Source organism: Magnolia sinica, chromosome 18 (assembly GCF_029962835.1).
Source record: "Magnolia sinica isolate HGM2019 chromosome 18, MsV1, whole genome shotgun sequence".
Classification (NCBI taxonomy): Eukaryota; Viridiplantae; Streptophyta; class Magnoliopsida; order Magnoliales; family Magnoliaceae; genus Magnolia; species Magnolia sinica.
Genome location: NC_080590.1, coordinates 26,840,672 through 26,861,123, shown reverse-complemented (window position 1 = coordinate 26,861,123; position 20,452 = coordinate 26,840,672).

The window sequence follows — 20,452 nt, the reverse complement described above, 5'->3', positions numbered from 1 at the left end:
CTGGTGGTGGCCTGCCACCCTCGGGTCTCCTTTGAAGCTCGTGGGGCTGCATCGGCCCCCTTCTATGTACTTGTTAGGTCCCCCCATCATCGGGTTCGCTTATCGCAGCCCAAAGATCGCTTCATCGTATTGGTGGGGACCTCTCGAGCTCGAAGAGCCCTCTAAACGCAGACCCTAGTGGGCTTGAAATCCTTTAGATTCGAGGCGAAGACGTTCCGTCTTGCCCTATTTGGAATTTAAGGGGATCCTACGTCAGGTAGGACCGTCGGATCTGTACACTAGGTAGTTGGGATTTTGTGAGCTACTCGTGTAGCTTGATCCTACAGCATTTAAATCGGATCGACTTAAGTCATCGGACTTTTCTAATTAGAAGTGATTTGGATCACTTCGCGTAACTTAGGTTCCTCTATTTGCCAATCCTAGGCAAGCGTTCAATCTTCGGACTAGCCGAATGACATGATTCTGGGGTCCTATCAATGTTTCTAAGTTCAGTCGCTCCCTCCTAAGTCAGAAATACGCCACGATAGACCCACCGTCCAAGCCCTAGCTTAACCCGAACCATGCTTTGATACCAAGTTGTAATGCCCCCAAAATTCAACGGCCGAGTAGGAACTCGGCGCTCGAATTCTCGGGTGCCACATATGCCCTAACGGGCATCATGTGCAGTTATATGAATAGTATCATGTAGCGATGGAGAATTAAACCAGGCACAGAGTAACAATAAATCATGCGAAAAAGTTAAGTGCTGTTAATAAAATGAACATCCAAACATAAGCCCAAAATATCCGAAGTAACATCCGATCAGGGATCTAGTCCCGACCATACATCTAACCCAAAATAACTAGGGCCCTGGCCCAGTCCCACGATCTACAAACCTGAACTAGAAAGATCTGCCAAAGGTCCGGAAGTATGCTTGCTCCTCCTCCTCGTCCACACCGGCATCCTCCAGTGCATCCTGCTCCATTGTCCCTACTTCTACGACAGGTTCTGGTTGGTGTTTTAAAACACAGTCTCAGAGTGAGAGTGAGTAGCTAACTCAGTGGTACCATTAACAGTAAGTTACATGAATTATCATACAAAGAGTAAATTTAATGAATAGTATACATTCATAGAACCCTAGATACTCTGGTTAATGCAAATGCATGGATTAATGATATGATGCATGCCTCTCACCAAAACACTCCCTCTTGCGACACCATCTAATGTTCGCAAACCAACACTCCCATAAACGACCTCGACTGCCAAATCGTAAAAGTAGTCAATGCATGTAATGCACATGTTAGCCGAGTTGATTAGTTAGGTTCATTCATCCAACATGTTGGGAAAATCGAGATACCGACGGATCATTGCCCTAATATGATCGCGCGACTCTAATGGCCGCGGCCATATGACTCTCACGATCCTTAGCCCTTGTGGGTTCACCAATCCCATAGTTCTTAAGCTCATATGAAAATAATTTGGGACATTAAGTTCTGCTCGTGGTCACTGCGGGGAGATCGTCACCCCAATGTAGGCCGACAGCTCGGGTACAGTGTCCCATACCACCATACCTGACTCACAAGTCTTTGGTGCTCACTGGTCACTACGGGGAGGCTCGTCACCCCAGCGTAGGCTAACAACATGGACATAGTGTCCCATACCACTATCCCTGGCTCGTGAGTCTTTATGGGCCGCAATTCATGATTATCAGTGGGTGCAAGTGTAACGCCCTGAAAATCGGGGGTCAAGTAGAAATCCAACTCTCGAGTTCCAACACATCACTTATGTAACATATCTAATGATGGTTGTATCTTGTTTGTATTAGTTCATAAAACATGAATGAGATTAAGCCAAAACAGCAAAACATAATCCAGAGACAATTGTAGTACGCAAGCGGAAGACTGAAATGAATATGTATAACTTTATAAACCAGGATAGGTCCCCAAAGTATGTATGCGTTGCCAGGTCAATAATTACAAGTATTGTTTCAAAATACAAATTTCTAAAAAAATGTGATAGTCCACAAGTATAACCCTGAAGCCCCGTCGATCAGAGCGGTCTATATAAACCCATCTGAATACTGCATATATGAGAAAGCATCCTTATCGTCTGCGAAGTCCGTCTCTACCTCATCAGTCGGGTCTCCATCTGTAACTAAGATAGAGTCTGGTTGGTGTTTAAAATACCATCCCGTAACGTGAGAGTAAGTGATCAACTCAGTGGAACAATAAAGTAAAGGTTAACATGTTCTCAATTCAGTCAAGCAGTAATGATAAAACAATACAATCAAACATCCCTAAGTACTCTGATTAATGTAAGAATGGTATGTATAAATGATGCATGCCATCGCCAACACTCTTTCTGCGATCTTCATCTAACGGTTGCGCATGTCAGTCACTTCCTCGTGCTCTCTACTCAACGCCAAATGGCACATACAGTGCGGTGTATGAGCGTGATTACCAAGTTCTTATTAGTCCTTTTCATACAATAGGATTGGGAAGCTAAGGTATCTCCCTTATATCAATTCCCAAACGATGATCTATTCTAGGGTCGTCAGTCCTAGTAAATCTCATACGATGTTACGGTTCTAGGTCGCTACAAAGGGCTTATCACCTTATCAGTATAGGCCTAGTTTGTACTCTTGTTGCTGTGGAAAGGCTCGTCACCTCTACGCAGTCTTAGCGTACGCCCGAGGTCACTACAAAGGGCTCGTCACCTTATCAGTGTAGGCCGACAGCTCGAATACAGTGTCTCATACCACCGTATTCGGCTCACGAGGCTATGTTGCTCACTGGACGCTACAGGGAGGCTCGTCACCCCAGCGTAAGCCGACAGCTAGACCACTGTGTCCCATACCACCATGCCCGGCTCACGAGTCTTAACGGATCGAGGTACCAAGGTTAAAGGGGTTTTCACTGGTGAGTTTGGTACCTTAGATTCAAGCAGTAGCGTCCATACATGGTGAACATACATCGGGTCAATCGGGTTACTTGAAAAGCTCGACCGGTACGAGCGCACATCGAATTGACCAACATGAAGTGCACGAGCACTCCGTGTGGCCTAACTACTGTCGACAACTGAAGTACGGCTCGGACTCATCGAACACGTCCTGTGGGGCGAATACAACCTCAGCCACCAAATTAGGGCTTGTTATCGATTGCCTAGACTATATCGTAGTCCCAAATATATCCAATTCCAACAAGTATTTGTATGAAATAGTCAAAGCAGTAATAAACACATAATTCCAATCCTACAACCATTTGAGCATATTATGAAGTACAACATACACAGGATTTCACACATACACATTTCATAAGTAAAATAGACAATATAATATAAGTTGCATGGAGGAAATCATACACATAGTTAAGGTAGTTGAGAATCTTATCTCAACACTCATATAAAGTACCTGATGCCAAGTACTTGCTCATTTAGACATTTTTACGAACACTTGGACTGCACCTTTTTAACATACACAACGTATGTTGGCCATAACATATACTGGGCCAAATCCTTTCACGAAGGAGTTGTTACACATACAACTAGTATAAATACACGATAATTAATCATGGCAAACACACTTTCAAATTTCATACGTATACGATCCTTTCTACAAATACATGGAATACACTAAACTCAATATAGTTCATATATATCTGAAACGCGAAAAAAACATCGCAGTTGGCATGTGAAATAGCACCCACATTAGTAATAAACCATTAACCGACATTGAAAGCCTTGAAAACCATAACTTATACGTATATAGTCCGCACCTTGCGCCGATAGACTTGTAACGAACTCAGTTTGAACACTAAATCCTCGTCTACGGCACAACGGCAACCTGAATCACGAAATATATTAGCTATTTTGTCGATATCTCTATTTGGATTTCTAAAACAAGATTAAGGTTAGGATTCCTTACCCAAGTACGGAATCGGAATCGCCCGTATAGCGATACAAGGATGGTGGTTAAGCACGTGGAGCGTCAAGGAAAGATCCCGACAACTAACTCCCACTCTCACTCTCACTTTCTCTATTCCCTTCTCTTTTCTCTCCTCTCTCCCTTAGGGTTTCTAAAATTCGTATGAAGTGAGAGAGAGGGGGTTTAAGGTCCTTCTATAGGCCCAAGATTGATGGAAATGACCCCAGGGCCAAGGTATACTTAGGTTATATCCAAAGGGCGTCTGTTTCAGCCCATCGGAGCACTTTTGGTGGCCCCTTTTTCACGTGCGGTCGGACTTAAGCTTCCTGACCATGGATCTAGGTCGCTGAGTTTTCGCTCCAATCGGGTTTACAGATCGACCGTGGCGGACCAGTTTCAGTTCAACGGTCATCGTCACTCGATCAAGGCCACAAGTACATTGCCATGTATGGAAAATTTTCTTTGATCCAAGGGTGTATTTGGGTTAGATTCTGACAGTCTGAATCCTTATATTTGGCCCACAAGCGACACGACTCAGTTTACTTAAATCTGAAATTTTCTTCTAAATATATTCATGTTTCTCACACACTTTGCTCCAGGCTCAAGTTGTGTATTTTTAGACACAATTAGGACTTGATTTCCGAGGGGGTTGTCAAGTCCAGTAATGCGGTCATAGCCGTATGGTTTCGGGGTAATCGGACTTTCGACGTGCGTTCTAGGTCCGATATGGAGTTTCAGTGTGCTCCCGAGAGCAAACGGGATTAGGGATAGATTCTAGATTTCAGGGTAATGTAGCGTCAATGATTCTGCACGTTTTGGGTCTTGCAAATCATATTTAAAGTGATTACTGCTAATTTCACAAGTACTCTAGTTTAACACTTGCTAATACTAGCCTAATTTTTAAAGGATTTGGTCCTGGGTGATTTCTACCTGAGGTGGTACTCGGGTCCTTGTACGGATTTTTCCGAGACATTACAGCAAGGGTCACAGGGTACCTCAGGTTTAATTAGGTGTGTATAATCATGGTTAACATATAAGGATGACCAACCAGTGGACTAATCTGCCTCGACGAGACGTACCACGGATTGCACGGCTTGAGATCAACGTCTCGTGTAGTCTAACTACGGCCGACACTTCGCAGTTCGACTAATCGGGTCAAACTTGTCCATGGGCCGTCCCAACGGAAGGGTTGCCCAAAAAGGGATTCCGGTTAGTTGGCTGATCCATAAAGGGGCATGTGAGCAATTATGTAGCATGTTTCAACAATTTTTCTGGAACTACTCTAGCAAACAAACAACATGCTCAGAATTCTAGCAACATGGACAACAATGCACCCAATTCACATCAATTCAATTTACTGTACCAACATATAACATACAATTCATCAAGCAACATCTAACATGCGAATCGATGACAATCTCATGGCATGCAAATCAGTGAACAACATGAAATTTACAAATCAGCAACCAACATGTGACATGCATCTAGTAATCAATCATGTAAGATATAAATTAGCCACATTTAGGAGATTGTACTTGAATCTCCCTAAATTTGGCTGACAGGTCAGCAATCTACGCATCAAGAGATCTTCAGGGCCTAATTTCCTTTCTCAATTTTGGAAAAAGTCCTATGCATATGTCCTAAAGCAAGTAATAATTAAAATTCAGCAACATGCATTCACATATAGCACCCAAATCCACTATGATTCACACTAGGCACGATAATCGACCATCTAAAGATAATGGTCCGCACCTACTATCGATTGGAAGCTCCTGTGGTCGCCCTATCATTGTCGGGTCCGCAAACTTGACGTGTCGGGGTCCCGCGTCACATGAAATTTGTGGTAAGGTGCATGCATGTGACTTGTTGTTAGAGAGAGATTGATTGAAGTCCGGATCTTACCTTGGATCAGATGTAGCTCGTTCCTACGGTGATCGGCTCGGGATTTCCGGCAATGTAGAGGTGTAGGTGCGGAGAATTTCGGTCCCCAAGTACCACATGCACCCACAGACCTCTCTCCCTCTCTTTCTCTCTCCTCTCTCTCTCCCTTCTCTCTCCCTCTCTCAGCTGCTGGATTTCTGTGGGAATGAGAGAGAGAGAGAGAGATAGTTTAAGGGTTTTATACCTTGAAATTAAATCAGTTGGCTCTAGGTTCCGTTAATTTCTTTAAACGGCCCTGTGGGGCCCATTTCTGGCTGTTGGGGCCGCCCTGATGGCCCCTTGGCCCATCTAATTCATGGGACAGGTGCCCCATGGCCTGATGAATGGCTGGGTAAAGTTTGACGGCAAATGGACACGGGGTTTTATCGCTACGGTCCATTTTGCGATCAACGATCATTGATTCTCAATCAAGGGTTAGATTTTGTGTACAAGTGCAAGGAAATATCTTCAGCCTTTGGTGTAAGTTTAGAAGAAATTCGACGGCTGAAATGCCCTAATGCACTGACTCAAGTAGCGGGGCCATTTGATTTAAAATTCCATATTTTATTTGAAAGCAAGGGCGATTCGCACTTTACAAGTGCTAACTGGACGGCGGGACTCATTCATTTCTGGGTGTCATCCGAGTCTGTCATTTGCAATGGACCACAAGCCCAGTGAAGCTTATGGCCTCCCCAAGTTTCGAAATCTCCTGTGCTTGCTTTGGCGGTGTATGGCTCGTACAGGCAGTCACCAAGTACAATTGGGCTGACTGGCACTAAGGCCCGGGTTCAGCCCGAACGTAATTGGATCCAATCACATTAGCGGCTTAATCTGGATTAATTTATCGGTAATGAATCCACATGTGCGACCGAATCGTATGGTCCTGCGTCGATTCACACGTGGACGCCTTAGGACACTGTTCCGATTGGGCCAGGTGTTACAATACCCCTATTAATGTAAAAACAGATATAGGTGTCACTCACGCAATTGTTGCAATATAGATGGTTTCGTGTTTTAATGCTTTTTAGTCATGCATCTTTTTCAATATTTCACTAGCGCTATAGAGAAATTTTTTCTCCAAATTATCATAGGAAGCAACCTCACCTCCACACTCGTATAAGTGAATTTCATCAAGTATATGAAGTAACTGGATACACCACCAATATATATGGCATATGGATTTATTACGCAAGACTCACCTTACCAATTGTTACTTGCACTGCCAACATCATGGAAGGGGCTTTTTTTATTATAGTGCTTAAATGTCTCATAGTGTCTTGTTGTTTACTTATTTGAAGCCTATCACATGTGATCTTCATTTGTATAGGTAGGGTTGTCAACATTGGTAGCTCATGGTATTGAACTCAGCCCCACTCCCTTTAATGTATCTAGGACTATTTGCTTACTAAGTCCTTTAGTCAAAGGATCTGCCAGGTTTTTCTTTGATCTTACAAAATCAGTGACTATTATTTCATAATGTAGTAATTGTCTCACTATATTATGACAGAGTTAGATATGCCTACTTTTGTCATTATAGATCTTACTATTAGCCCTTGCTATAACAGCTTAACAATCACAATGAAAATATATAACTTAAATAGGTTTTGGCCATAAAGTTATATAAGCCAATAGATTTCTAATCAATTTTGCTTCTATTCGAACCCCTTTTCAAAGCAATGAACTCGGATTCCATGGTGGCTCGAGCAATACAGGTATGTATAGTGGATTTTTAGGAGATGACACATAAAAAAGAAAACATATCTACTTGTGAATTTTGTTTCATATGAATCTGTAGTCTAGTTATCATCTTCGTATCATTCAAATACAGTTAAAAAACCAATATAATGTATACCACATACAATAGTACCTTTTAGATACCTTAGTACTCTATATAGAGTATTCTAATGATCATGACTAGGGTTTTTAGTATGTTTACTTGATATATTTATTGCATAAGCTATATAAGGTCCTGTGCAATTCATTAGGTACACCAGGCTACCAATGATTCTGGAGTATTCAAGCTATGATATACTTTCACTTGCTTTTTTCTTTAGATGTATGGAATAGTAGTAAGGAGTGCCAATGAGTATGTTGTTAAAGTGATTGAAACATTTTAACACTTTCTCGATATAATGAGATTGAGACGGGAGAAAACCATCATATTTTCTATTAACTTTTATTATAAGAATCATAATAGCCTCACCTATATCTTTCATATCAAAATGTGACGACAAAAAATTATTAGTTGAATAAACCAACTTAAGAATAATTCAAAAAAATGAACATGTCATCTACATACAAACAAATAATAAATCCTTCATTATCCGTGAATTTACTATATACACATCTGTTTGTGTCATTTATCCCGTATCCACTATATTTAAAAGCACTGTCAAATTTCTCATACTACTGTTCAGGAGCTTATTTTAAGCCATGTAGAGATTTGATTAATATATATACTTTATTGTTTTGACTTTCAATTTTATAAACCTCATGTTGATCCATGTATATTTCTTATTCTAAATCACCATTCAAGAAAGTTGTCTTAACATCCATTTGATGTATAAGATGTTTATATACATAGGCTATTGCTATAAGGTCTTTAATAGAAGAGATCATACTCACAGGAGAATAGCTATCAAAGTAGTCTATCCCTTCATTATGTTTAAAACCCGTAGTCACTTACCTGGTTTTAAACTTGTCAGTAGTACCATTAGGTTTTAGGTTTTAGGTTTTAGCTTGTTCCTAAAAACTCATTTACAGCGTATTTGTTTATTCCCATGAGACAGGTTTACTAATTATCAAGATCCGTTAGACATAATACATTATAACTCATCATTTACAAATTATTTCCAAATGGATGCATATGGTGAATTGATAGCTTTTGTATAGGTTAAAGAATCATCCTCAATGAAGAAAGTATGGAACCCATGTCCTAGGTTAGTCCATTTCCTAACTCTTATGCTCCTCATTGATTCTAATTATTATACATTTTCTCTCTTCACAATCTTACTACTCGAGGCAATATCAAAAGCATCGATATCTTTAATTTATTTAGATACATATTTCATTGAAAAAACATTCTCAAAGAATTACGCGTCTCTTACCTTAATGACAGTATTATGATATAGGATGTTATTTTCAGATTTCAAAACCAATAATCTGTAGACTGCACTATTTTCTGCGTATTTTATAAACACGCAGTTTACTGTTTCAGGACGTGACTTCATTTTCTTAATTTTCAATAAACTTACTTCTGATAAGCACCCCCACACTTTAAGATATTTATAACTAATAGGGTGTTTCTTCCATAGTTCATAGGGTGTTTTAGCTAAGCAATGTAGTTATTTTCCAAGATTCCATCAGGTCGATGGTCAAAAATCCATTTTATTCACTTTGCGGTCAATTTCAATCAGTTCGCAGTCAAACTGAAAATTCAGCGGGGCAAATATAAAATTAAGCGGGGCAAACATGAAATTGAGGGGGACAAACTAGAAATTCAACGGGGCAAACATGAAATTGAGCAGGGCAAACATAAAATTCAGCGGAGCAACACATGAAATTGAGGGGGGTAAACTAGAAATTCAGCGGGGCAACACATGAAATTGAGCAGGGTAAACATAAAATTTAGCAGGGCAAACATGAAATTGAGCAGGGCAAGCATAAAATTCAGCGGAGCAAACATGAAATTGAGCGGGGCAAACTAGAATTTCAGCAGGGCAAACTAGAAATTGAGAACATGAAATTCAGTGGGGCAAACATAAAATTCAACGGGGCAAACATGAAATTGAGCAGGACAAAGTAGAAATTCAGCTGGGCAAACATGAAATTGAGCAGGGCAAATTAGAAATTCACCGGGGCAAACATGAAATTGGGTAGGGCAAACTAGAAATTCAGCGAGACAAATTAGAAATTTAGTGGGGCAAACATAAAATTGAGCGGGATAAACAAAAAATTTAGCGGGGCAAACACGAAATTGAGCGGGCAAACTAGAAATTTAGTGGGGCAAACATAAAATTCAGTGGGGCAAACTAGAAATTCAGCGAGGTAAACATGAAATTGAGAGGGGCAAGCTAGAACTTCAGCAGGGCAAACTAGAAATTGAGCGGGGCAAACTAGAAATTGAGCAGAGCAAACATGAAATTAAGCGAAGCAAACATGAAATTCAGCCGGGCAAACTAGAAATTCAGTGGGGCAAAGTAGAAATTGAGCGGGGCAAACATGAAATTGAGTGGGGCAAACATGAAATTCAGCGGGGCAAACTAAAAATTCAGCTGGGCAAACATGAAATTGAGCGAGGTAAACATGAAATTGAGCGGGGTAAACTAAAAATTCAGCGGGGTAAACATGAAATTCAGCAGGGTAAACTAGAAATTAAGCAGGGCAAACATTAAATTCAGCGGGGCAAACATGAAATTCAGCGGGGTAAACTAGAAATTTAGCGAAAAACATGAGGTCTGTGTTAAGGACCGAATGCATTTTATATAGGAGAGTGGCTATGGGAGAGAGCTCACCCATTGTAGAACTCTTTCACTTACCTACGCCTTCTCAATCTCTCACGTACAAGGAGAGAAGTCATTCTTCAATACAATTCTATCTTGAGTTGTCTATAGTACTTCATGCCTATAAAACCGTATATACTGAATGTGATTAATTTAAACCAATCATTGCACTACCGGATGAAAACATGCCATACATGGCTAATGATTATAACATTCTCTAACTTGGGATAATCATGATTGTAACACCCTGAATTTTTGCCAACCTGAAAATAGATGTCCTTAGGCAATGGATTGATCATAACACCTTATTAACTTTTCAGAACTCAATCCCAAAGCGTAAAGTCTCCTTTTAACCATTTTCCTTCGAAATCTCACCTGTCACCATCCTATCCTTCAAAATTTTCTAAGCACATTCATAATACACACCAATCCTAGGGTATAAATGATGAAGAATAATACCAAAACTAAAACTTACCATAAATAGTAACTAAATGGATAAAATGGGTTTTTGACCCATAACCTTTTAGAATCTAACAAAATAAATAGGTTAGTTGGATAGATTAGCATCTCCTACCCCAAAATCATATATTTCATGTCAAATAAACTCATTCCAGCTTGCAAATTAGACCAAAAAATGCCTCGTATGGACACGGGGGTCAAACGACACAATTCGGAGGACCTGAGGTGGGTCCCGAATGTATCCGGTACCCCGGGCAGGACATCGCCCCTAGGGTGAGCCCTCACCCCAGAGTCCAGCGACCGGCGAGGGGCTCGCCAGTTTGGCGAGGCCTCGCCAAAATGCAGGCCAGCGGCCCATTTTCGGTAGAAAAATTCTGCAATGTTCGTCCAACTTTGAAAAATCATATCTCTCTCGTTATTACTCTGATTTAGGTAATTCAAAAGCTAGATTGAAGCTTGATAAGTATAGTTTCATATAAAAATAATTAAAAAATATAATAAAATACATAATATAGTTAGATATAGGTCATTGTGACAACTATCCAAAAATCATTAGTTTGGACAGCTGCTGCTTCTGAAATTTTTAGAATTTTTTTACAACACGAAATCTAATAAAATTTGGTATAGCTGAAGTGGACTTGATGAAGAACTATTAGAAAAAATAATTAAAATAATATACTAACTAAAAGTACCAGAAAGGAGCGTAGAACTGCACTAGGACCTTATTCTATTGTAATTAGGGCACGATTTAGTTAAGTGCTAAATTGAACAATCAATAGAATTAGCTCGAACCACTTTAAATACAAATTACAAGACTTAAAATATGTAAAATCATTAATGCTACATTATCTTGAAACTTAGGATCTATCTCAAAACCCAGTTGCTCTCGGGAGCACCTTGAAACTCCGTATCGGACCTGGAGCGCACGTCGAAAGTCTGATTACCCCGAAACTATACGGATATGACCGCATTACTGGGCTTGACAACCCCCTCAAAAATTAAGTCCTGATTGTCTTTAGAAATGCACAACTTGAGCCCGAAGCAGAGTGTGAGAAACGTGAAAATATTTAAGAATAAAATCCGAATTTAAGTAATCTGAGTCGTGTCGCTTGCGGGCAAAATATAAGGATTCAGACCGTCAGAATCTGACCCAAATACATCCTCGGATCAGGAGAAATGTCCCACACATGTCGATGTACTTGTGGCCCTGATCGAGTGATCGTGACCGCTGAACTAAAACTGGTCCGCCATGGCTGATCTGTAAATTCGATCAATACGAAAACTCAGCCTGACCTAGATCCATGGTTAGGGAGCTTAAGTCCGACCGCACGTGGAAAAGGGGCCACCAGAAGTGCTTCGTTGGACCGGAACAACCCATATTTAAATATAACCTAAGTATACCATGGCCCTGGGGCCATTTTCATCAAATCTGGGCCTATATAAGGACCTTGAACCCTCTCTCATTCACTCCATACGAATTTGAGAAAAACCCTAGGAGAGAGAAGAGAGTAAAGAGAGAGAAAGTGAGAGAGAACTTGGAGAAAATTCCTGGTATTCTACCCTTCCTCTTCCCATGCTTATTTATTGCTACTGGATCGCTATTCCGGCGAATTCCATTCCGTTCTTAGGTAAGAAAACCTAACCTTAATCTGTTCTAGGATTTCTGATCATGTAAGTTATCAAATAGCTAACCTAATTTATGCTATAGGTTGTCAATCTGCCGTAGACAAAGACTTAGCTTTAAAACTGAGTTCGTTACGAGTCTACCGGTGAAAGGTGCAGACTATAAACGTATAGGTTATGGTTTTCAAGGCTTTCAATGTCAGATAATGGTTTATTACTGATGTGGGTGCAATTTCACATACCAAATGCGATGTTTGTATTGCGTTTCTGATATATATGAACTATATTGAGTTTAATGTATTTCATGTATATGTAGAAAGTATCGTATGCATATGAAATTTGAATGTGTGCTTGCCATGATTAATTGTCATGTGTTTGTGCTAGTTGTATGTGTAACAACTCCTTGGCGAAAGGATTTGCCCTAAGACATGCTATCACCAACATACGTCATGTATGTTGGAATGTATAGTCTAAGTGTTTGTAGAAATGTTTGAATGAACAAGTGTGTAATAAGTTATACTTTATATGGCCGTTGAGAAGGGATTCTCAACTATCTTAACGATGTGTATGATTTTCTCCATGTAACTTACATCCTTTGTCTGTTTTACTTAGACACTGCTTATGTGTGAATTCATGTTTAAGTTGAAATTCATAAAATGCTCACATGCTTGTATGGTTGGAATTGTTGATCCATTACTGTTCTGATTAGCTTGTATGATTATCTGTTATTATTGAATGTGTTTGGGACTATGAAATAGTCCAGGCAATCGGTAACAGGTTCTGATTTGGTGGCTGAGGTTGTCTCGCCACATAGGACATGATCGATGAATCCGAACCATACTTGGGATGTTGGCAATGGTTAGGCCACACGGAGTGCTTACGCACTTCATGTCGATTAACTCAACGTTGGCTCGTACTAATCGAGTTCGTCAAGTAACCCGATTGACCCGATGTATGTTCACCATGTATGGACGTTACTGCTTGAATCTAAGGTACCAAACTCACCAGTGAAAACCCTTTTAAACCTTAGTACCTCGATCTGCTAAGACCCATGAGCCGAGCATGGTGGTATGGGACACCGTGATCGAGCTGTCGGCCTACGCTGGGGTGACGAGTCTCCCGTAGTGACCAGTGAGCAACCTAGACTCGTGAGCCGAATACGGTGGTATGAGACACTGTATTCGAGCTGTCGGTTTACACCGATAAGGTGATGAGCCCTTTGTAGTGCGTACCCTAAGACTGCGTAGAGGCGACGAGCCCTTACGTAGCAACATGAGTACACTAGGCCTGCACTGATAAGGTGACGAGCCCTTTGCAGTGACCTAGAACTGTATCATCGTATGAGATTTACTAGGATTGACGACCCTAGAATGGATCATTGTTTAAGAATTAATATAAGGGAGGCACCTTAGCTTCCCAATCCTGCTGTATGAAAAGGACTAATAAGAACTTGGTAATCATGCTCATGCACCGCATTACGTGTGCGTTTGGCGTAGCAGGTCAAGCACTGAGGCAGTGTTTCATACGCGATCGTAAGATGAAGTCGCTGAGGGAGCGCAGGCGAGGACATGCATCATTATTTTATATCATTCTTGCATTGATCACAGTACTTAGGGATGTTTGCTTGTATTGCGTTATCATTACTGCTTGACTGAATTGATAACATGTTAACCTTTGCTTTATTGTTCCACTGAGTTAATCACTCACTCCCATGTTACGGGACGGTGTTGTACACACCAACCAGACCCTGTTTTAGTTTCAGATGATGGCGATGCGTATGAGGTGGAGCCAGACTTTTATGATGATGAGGAGGGTTTCTCCTATATGCAGCTATCAGGCGTGTCTATGTAGACCGTGTTCTGATTGACGGGGCTTATAGGGATGCTGACTAGATATCATTACACTCGTTATGATTATATTTTGAAGCACACATGTATATTCTTTTTGTACATTTTGGGAGTATACATGTACATATTTAACCTAATAACCTGATCATACTTTGGAGACTTACTACAGTTCATATATCTTATACATCTAATACAGTCTTCCGCTTGCAAAATTCACTTATCTCTGGAGTATGATATGCTGTTTTGGTATAATCTCATTCATGTTTAATGCACTAATATGGACAACATTTAATCATCATTATCTATGTTGCATAAGTGATGCGTTGGAACTCGGGAGTCGAGTTTGTACTTGACCCCCGATTTTCAGGGTGTTATAATGATATTCTTTAATATGCAATGTATTATATGGTAATTCATTAACGATCAAGATTCTACTGGATATTTTAATGGATCCTATAAAGTATCCTGAATTATTTGGTCGATTAGAACTATCAACACTAGACCACGGCAATCATCACCTCATTTATCAAAGTGGGACTAGGCGTGATCACAATGTCAGCATTTCCAACGTCATAAATACTGAAAACATTAGTGTAAAATATGAAAATCTCATGATAGGTGTAACAGGCATGCACACTTCTAAGTGGTCTAATCATCTCTATCAAGAGATGCCTTAGAATCAATCATACTCATTCATAACTGTTCATTTCATCTTATGCATGCATAATGAGTATATCTTAATAAACAAAAATCGAAACTTGACTCAGCGGTTAAATCTTAATTTACTGAAATGCGTATGCCAACTTAATATTTGTACTCGCACTTAACATGAGCCTTGCTAAGTCCACACACTTGTGCAATAAAGTTCATGTACACACCACACATCAAGCTTGTTAAGTTTGAAGGTTATATATATAGTCCCTTGTAGGTTAGTTTTACATATAATCACTCACCAGTTTGCTTACCAGTACTATTGTCTACTTGGATTTCAAACTAAATGTAGGCATCTTTTCCCTCGCTCAATTTCATGTTTGCCCCATTGAATTTCATGTTTGCCTCGCTGATTTTCTAGTTTGCCCCACTCAATTTCATGTTTGCCCCACTGATAGATGGTATAAATCTCAAGGAGTTCCAGCTCAGATGGATAAGAGGGAAAATCAGGCTTGTTAGCCAGGAACCGGTGCTGTTTACTTCTAGCATTAGAGATAACATTGCCTACAGTAAAGATAACGCGACCATTAAAGAGATCAGAGCTGCAGCCGAGATTGCCAATGCTTCAAAGTTCATAGACGAAATACCTCAGGTTAATAGTATTTCAGCTCTTCCTGTGATTGAAACCATTTCTTAAAGTCTATATTTGGATGTAGAATTGAATTGGATTTTGAAAATCAAGTTGCGGCAAAGTGAGATTCCCAAACTTGGGTTAATTGCACTTCAAATAAGAGGTGAAGCCAGTCCCAAATTGTAGTTGGCTTCATTTTAAGTTGGATTGGTGAAAATAAAATTGCGATAATATAGCGAAACAGTTAAAGTTTCTAACTGAAAGAATATTGTGAATGTTCATCTCCATTTAACCATAACTTACCCTGCATTTGGACACAAATGAGCCGAATAATGAGAGTTAATTTAGGCCGCATTTGGTTGCACCAAATGTCATGAAATATCATGATATTTGGTGTAATGTAATGCACCCTTTATCAAGAGGAAATGGAAAATTCTAATGATATTTTCCATCATTCATCATTCATTCGTCATGCAATTTAATCCAATAGTACATCCAAACACCTCCAGAACTATTGGAGCTACACCAATGTACCAAAAAAAAAAAAAAGTTTGGGGTACCTCGGTTCATTAAAGTAAGTTGCGGAATAGCCACAACTTTGCATAGAAGCTAACGACAGAATCTGTACCTTAGTCATGGTTTCTTATATGCAAGTTGCAGTTGATTTAAGGGGAGAGAATGGCTACTTACCTCTTCTGCTATTGAAATACTGTATATTCAAGGTCTTGACACAATGGTTGGAGAGGAATGCTGATATGATTGTTGTGATTCATCAAGGCTCAATTGTTGAGAAAGGTAAGAACCTCGCTAAGATCAATTTGATATGGCTCAAAGCATGTCATTTTTAACTGTCATGTTTCAAAAACTACAAAATGACAAAACATCCAACTCTTTTCTAGTTTATCCAGTTGAATTTCAAGTTTGCCCCGCTCAATTTTCAGTTTGCCCCACTGATTTTCTAGTTTCCCCCACTCAAATTCCAGTTTACCCCGATGAATTTCATGTTTGCCTCGCTCAATTTATAGTTTGCCCTACTCAATTTCATGTTTGCCCTGCTCAATTTCAAGTTTGCCCCGCTCAATTTCCAGTTTGCCCCGCTCAATTTCATGTTTATCCCGCTCAATTTTCAGTTTGCTCCGCTGATTTTATAGTTTCCCCTGCTCAATTTCCGGTTTACCCCGCTAAATTTCATGTTTGCCCCGCTCAATTTCATGTTTGCCCTGTTGAATTTTTAGTTTTTCACGCTCAATTTATAGTTTGCCCCGCTGAATATCTAGTTTGCCCCGCTTAGTATCCAGTTTGCCCCGCTCAATTTTTAGTTTGCCTCGCTCAATTTCTAGTTTGCCTCGCTTATTTTTATAGTTTGTATCGCTCAATTTTCGGTATTTCCTCACTCAATTTCTATCTCGATTTCATATGAAGCTAGTTAAAATTCATGAAATGTTACACTATTTTCAATTATTTCTGATTTTGTACATTATGATTATCTTGTGAATTTTATGTTTGATATGTTTTTCAAATCATCTTTGCAGGTGACGAATATTCTGCTGTAATCCCAAACCCAACCTCTAGGTATACACTGAAATGGTGGTTTGAGAAGGTGACAAATATTCTGTTGTAATCCCAAACCCAAGCTCAATTTCTATGTTGCCTTGTGCAAGTTCTAAGTTGCCTCGTCGAATTTTAAGGTTCCCTCGTCGAATTTTAAGGTTCCCTCACTCAATTTTTAGGTTCCCTCGCTCAATTTCTAGGTTGCCTCGCTCGATTCCTAGGTTCCCTCGCTCAATTCCTAGGTTCCCTCGCTGAATTACTAAGAAGGTTTTGATGATAAAATAAATGAAGAAGCTCTAGTGCTAAAGTAGATTACACCACATGGTGGGGCTTGAAAACAACTTGCCAAAAACCTCTTTTAGAGGCTATTCGACTCTAAGTTACTCAAATAGGGAGTTTTGAAACTCAATTGAGCCATATGCAAACTAAATTATCTAAAAGTTATACAACTTGCCTGTAACCTAGGGTTATATGAATTCCCTATAATCCAAAGGAATGCAGATTGCTCACAACAACTTAGGATAGGAACTCCTTACTAGTGAAAGCTATGTGGGTCTCACGTCAATTCATTTTGACTACTCTCGTTATGATATAAGACAAAAAATGAGACAAATCTAAAAAAACAAGTGGGTAAGACAATTGACCTGGTTGACCTAGTTTATCGAGTCCCTGGACCATGACACTTATGGTTACGGATTAGAGGTACCAATGGCTACGGTTATAATCCGTAGCTATAGTGGCCACAAAGCCGTAGCCATAAGCCGGCTTACTTGAAAAGGAGGGTTGGTTTCGTTATCAATTGCGCTGTCCGTACGAGCAGGTCCAAGTTCGGAAGTTAAGTTTGTATTGTTTCAAGAATATCCAATGGACAAAAGGTGGGGTCCACAGTCGTAAATTTCTCTCCCTTTTTTCTGCTTTGAAAACGGGAGTAGAAGAGGTGTTACACGTACATGGGCATGCTCACCTGTGCACGTGCGCACATACTCACCTTTCCACATGTGTCATGATCCTCTAATCCGAACGGTCCATGTGATGAAGCATCCCATTAAACCCTCAGAGACCAATTTTCACCCCGATATAAAACTCTAGTGGGCCATATCAAAGTGAGATGAAAATTAAGGGAGAAAATATTTTCTTTTTCTATGGCCCACAAAAGTTTTGGATCAATGTAAAAGTTAGGCTTTAGGGGTTTTATAGTGTTCTGCATCATGTGGACCATTCAGATTTTTGACTAACATCAAGTATTATGAGTTCTCAAAAAGTTCTCGCAAGAACTCCTACCAACTGGTGCGCAGCATAGCATTTTGAGGAAAGGGAAATGCGTACTGAGTAAACTCTCTGGGATCCACCGTGATATGTATTTGATCCACCCCGTCCATCCATTTTAATAGTTAATTTCATATCTTGATCTTAAAAATTAGCTATATCCAACAATCAAGTGGACCACACCACAGAAAAAAGTATGAATTGAGTGCATACCGTTGAAAATTTCTGCTACGCCCAATATTTTTATTAATTGGAAACAAGGATACACATATTGAACTTTCGAGTAGGCTTCACAACAACATCGCATTAGAAAATTAAGTGTTTCTTGTACACAACCGAGGATGATCAGATCTATCAGGTTCAAGGCTCAACTTGAATAGTTAATTTCTCAATCCAAATTTTAGAAAAAAACTTAACAAGAGGTCAGATCGGGCGAAGAGTGCTTCGCATCATCCTTGAGGAGATTTGAACCCTGGTTGCATAAGGGCCTGTTTGGCCGGGGCAGATTGGATGGGATTGGAAGATAGATCCCAGGATTGGCCAGGCGTGCCAAACAGACACGGGATCCTAATCCCGAGATATAGCAATCCCATTGATCATAAGATAATCCACTGACATCACCATCATTACCTTTAAATCCCATCCAATCCAGCCTAATCCCTTCAAAATTGCCTGGGACGTGTTTGGTTCGAGGGATTTAAAGGGATTGGAAGGTTTAATCCCGGGATTGGCCGGGCGTGCCAAACAGACCGGATATAGCAATCCCATAGATCGTGCACCAATCCACTGACGCATATATTATTACCTTGAAAGTCGTGCAATCCACTCTAATACCATCCAATCCCATCCAATCTGCCCGACCAAACAGGCCCTGAGCAAAAATCCTTTCTCTTACCGACTGGTAGAGCTGGGCAGAAATGGACCGATCCAGCGAATCTGACCCGATCCATCCCGAATAGATCTGAATCGAAGGCCAGGATTGGGTCGGATCGAGTTGGCCCAGTAAGATCCGACCGTTAATCGGATCGATGGTCAACCCGGACCGACCCGATCCGTAATCCGATCCAATTGGATCCAATCCGATTCGACCCGATTCAATCTGCTCAATGTTTATTCACCATTGTTTTCTGTGATGTTTGTCCACTTGAGATTCGGATATACCTCTCTTTAAAAAAAAAAAAACCATAAAATGATCTAGAAAAATAGATGGATGGCATGGATGAAGTAAATACATCATGCTGGGGCCCACAGAGCACCGACTTACCATCCTTTGACTAGTGGGATGGGGAGTAGCCAAAGCATCCTCTCACACGGCTCGAGGTGCCTCGAGCAGAGCTCCCTAACGAGTCGTCCGTTTCACATTATTGCTTGGAATGTTAGGTGGGTCCCACCGTGATGTTTGTGATAAATCCACACTGTCCATCTGTTTTGGGAGCTCATTTTAATACATGTTGCCAAAAATGAAGTATATCCAAGACTCGAGTGGCCCTTACGAGAGGAAACAGTGTAGATTCAAGGACCACCTTCCCTTGTTTTCCCTCTTGTCCGGCACACTTGAGCTCTGGATCCACCTATTTTTTGGTATCATCTCCTAAAATGAGCCCTCAAAACTGATGGATGGTGTGAATTTCTTACAAATATCACTGTGGGCCCACACAGCATAAAATGCACGTCCCAAGGAAAAACCTTGGGACGCGGATTGGCAGGTGTACCATGCACCAACATAGCTGGTTTGGCGTGTTGCCATCAGCAAGTTCTGTGGGTCCCATCATGACGTGTGTGTTATATCTAAACCGTCCATCCACTCGGCGGGCTTGTCTTATGCCTTGAGCTGAAAAATAAGATAGATCTAAAGATCAAGTGGACCACAATGCAAAAAGCAGTGGGATTGAACGTCTACCATTGAAACTCTTTTAGAGTCAAGAATATTCGATCCGAACCGTACCTAACCCGATCCGACTCGATTTTCCTGACCGAGTCGGACTCGATTCAAGTCAGGCCAGCAATACAACGGATTGGATTGAGCCAAAGGGCCCGAACTCGGTCCCGGATTGGATCGAGTTCCGGTCAGGCACTGAAAACTTTGGACTAAGTCGAGTTG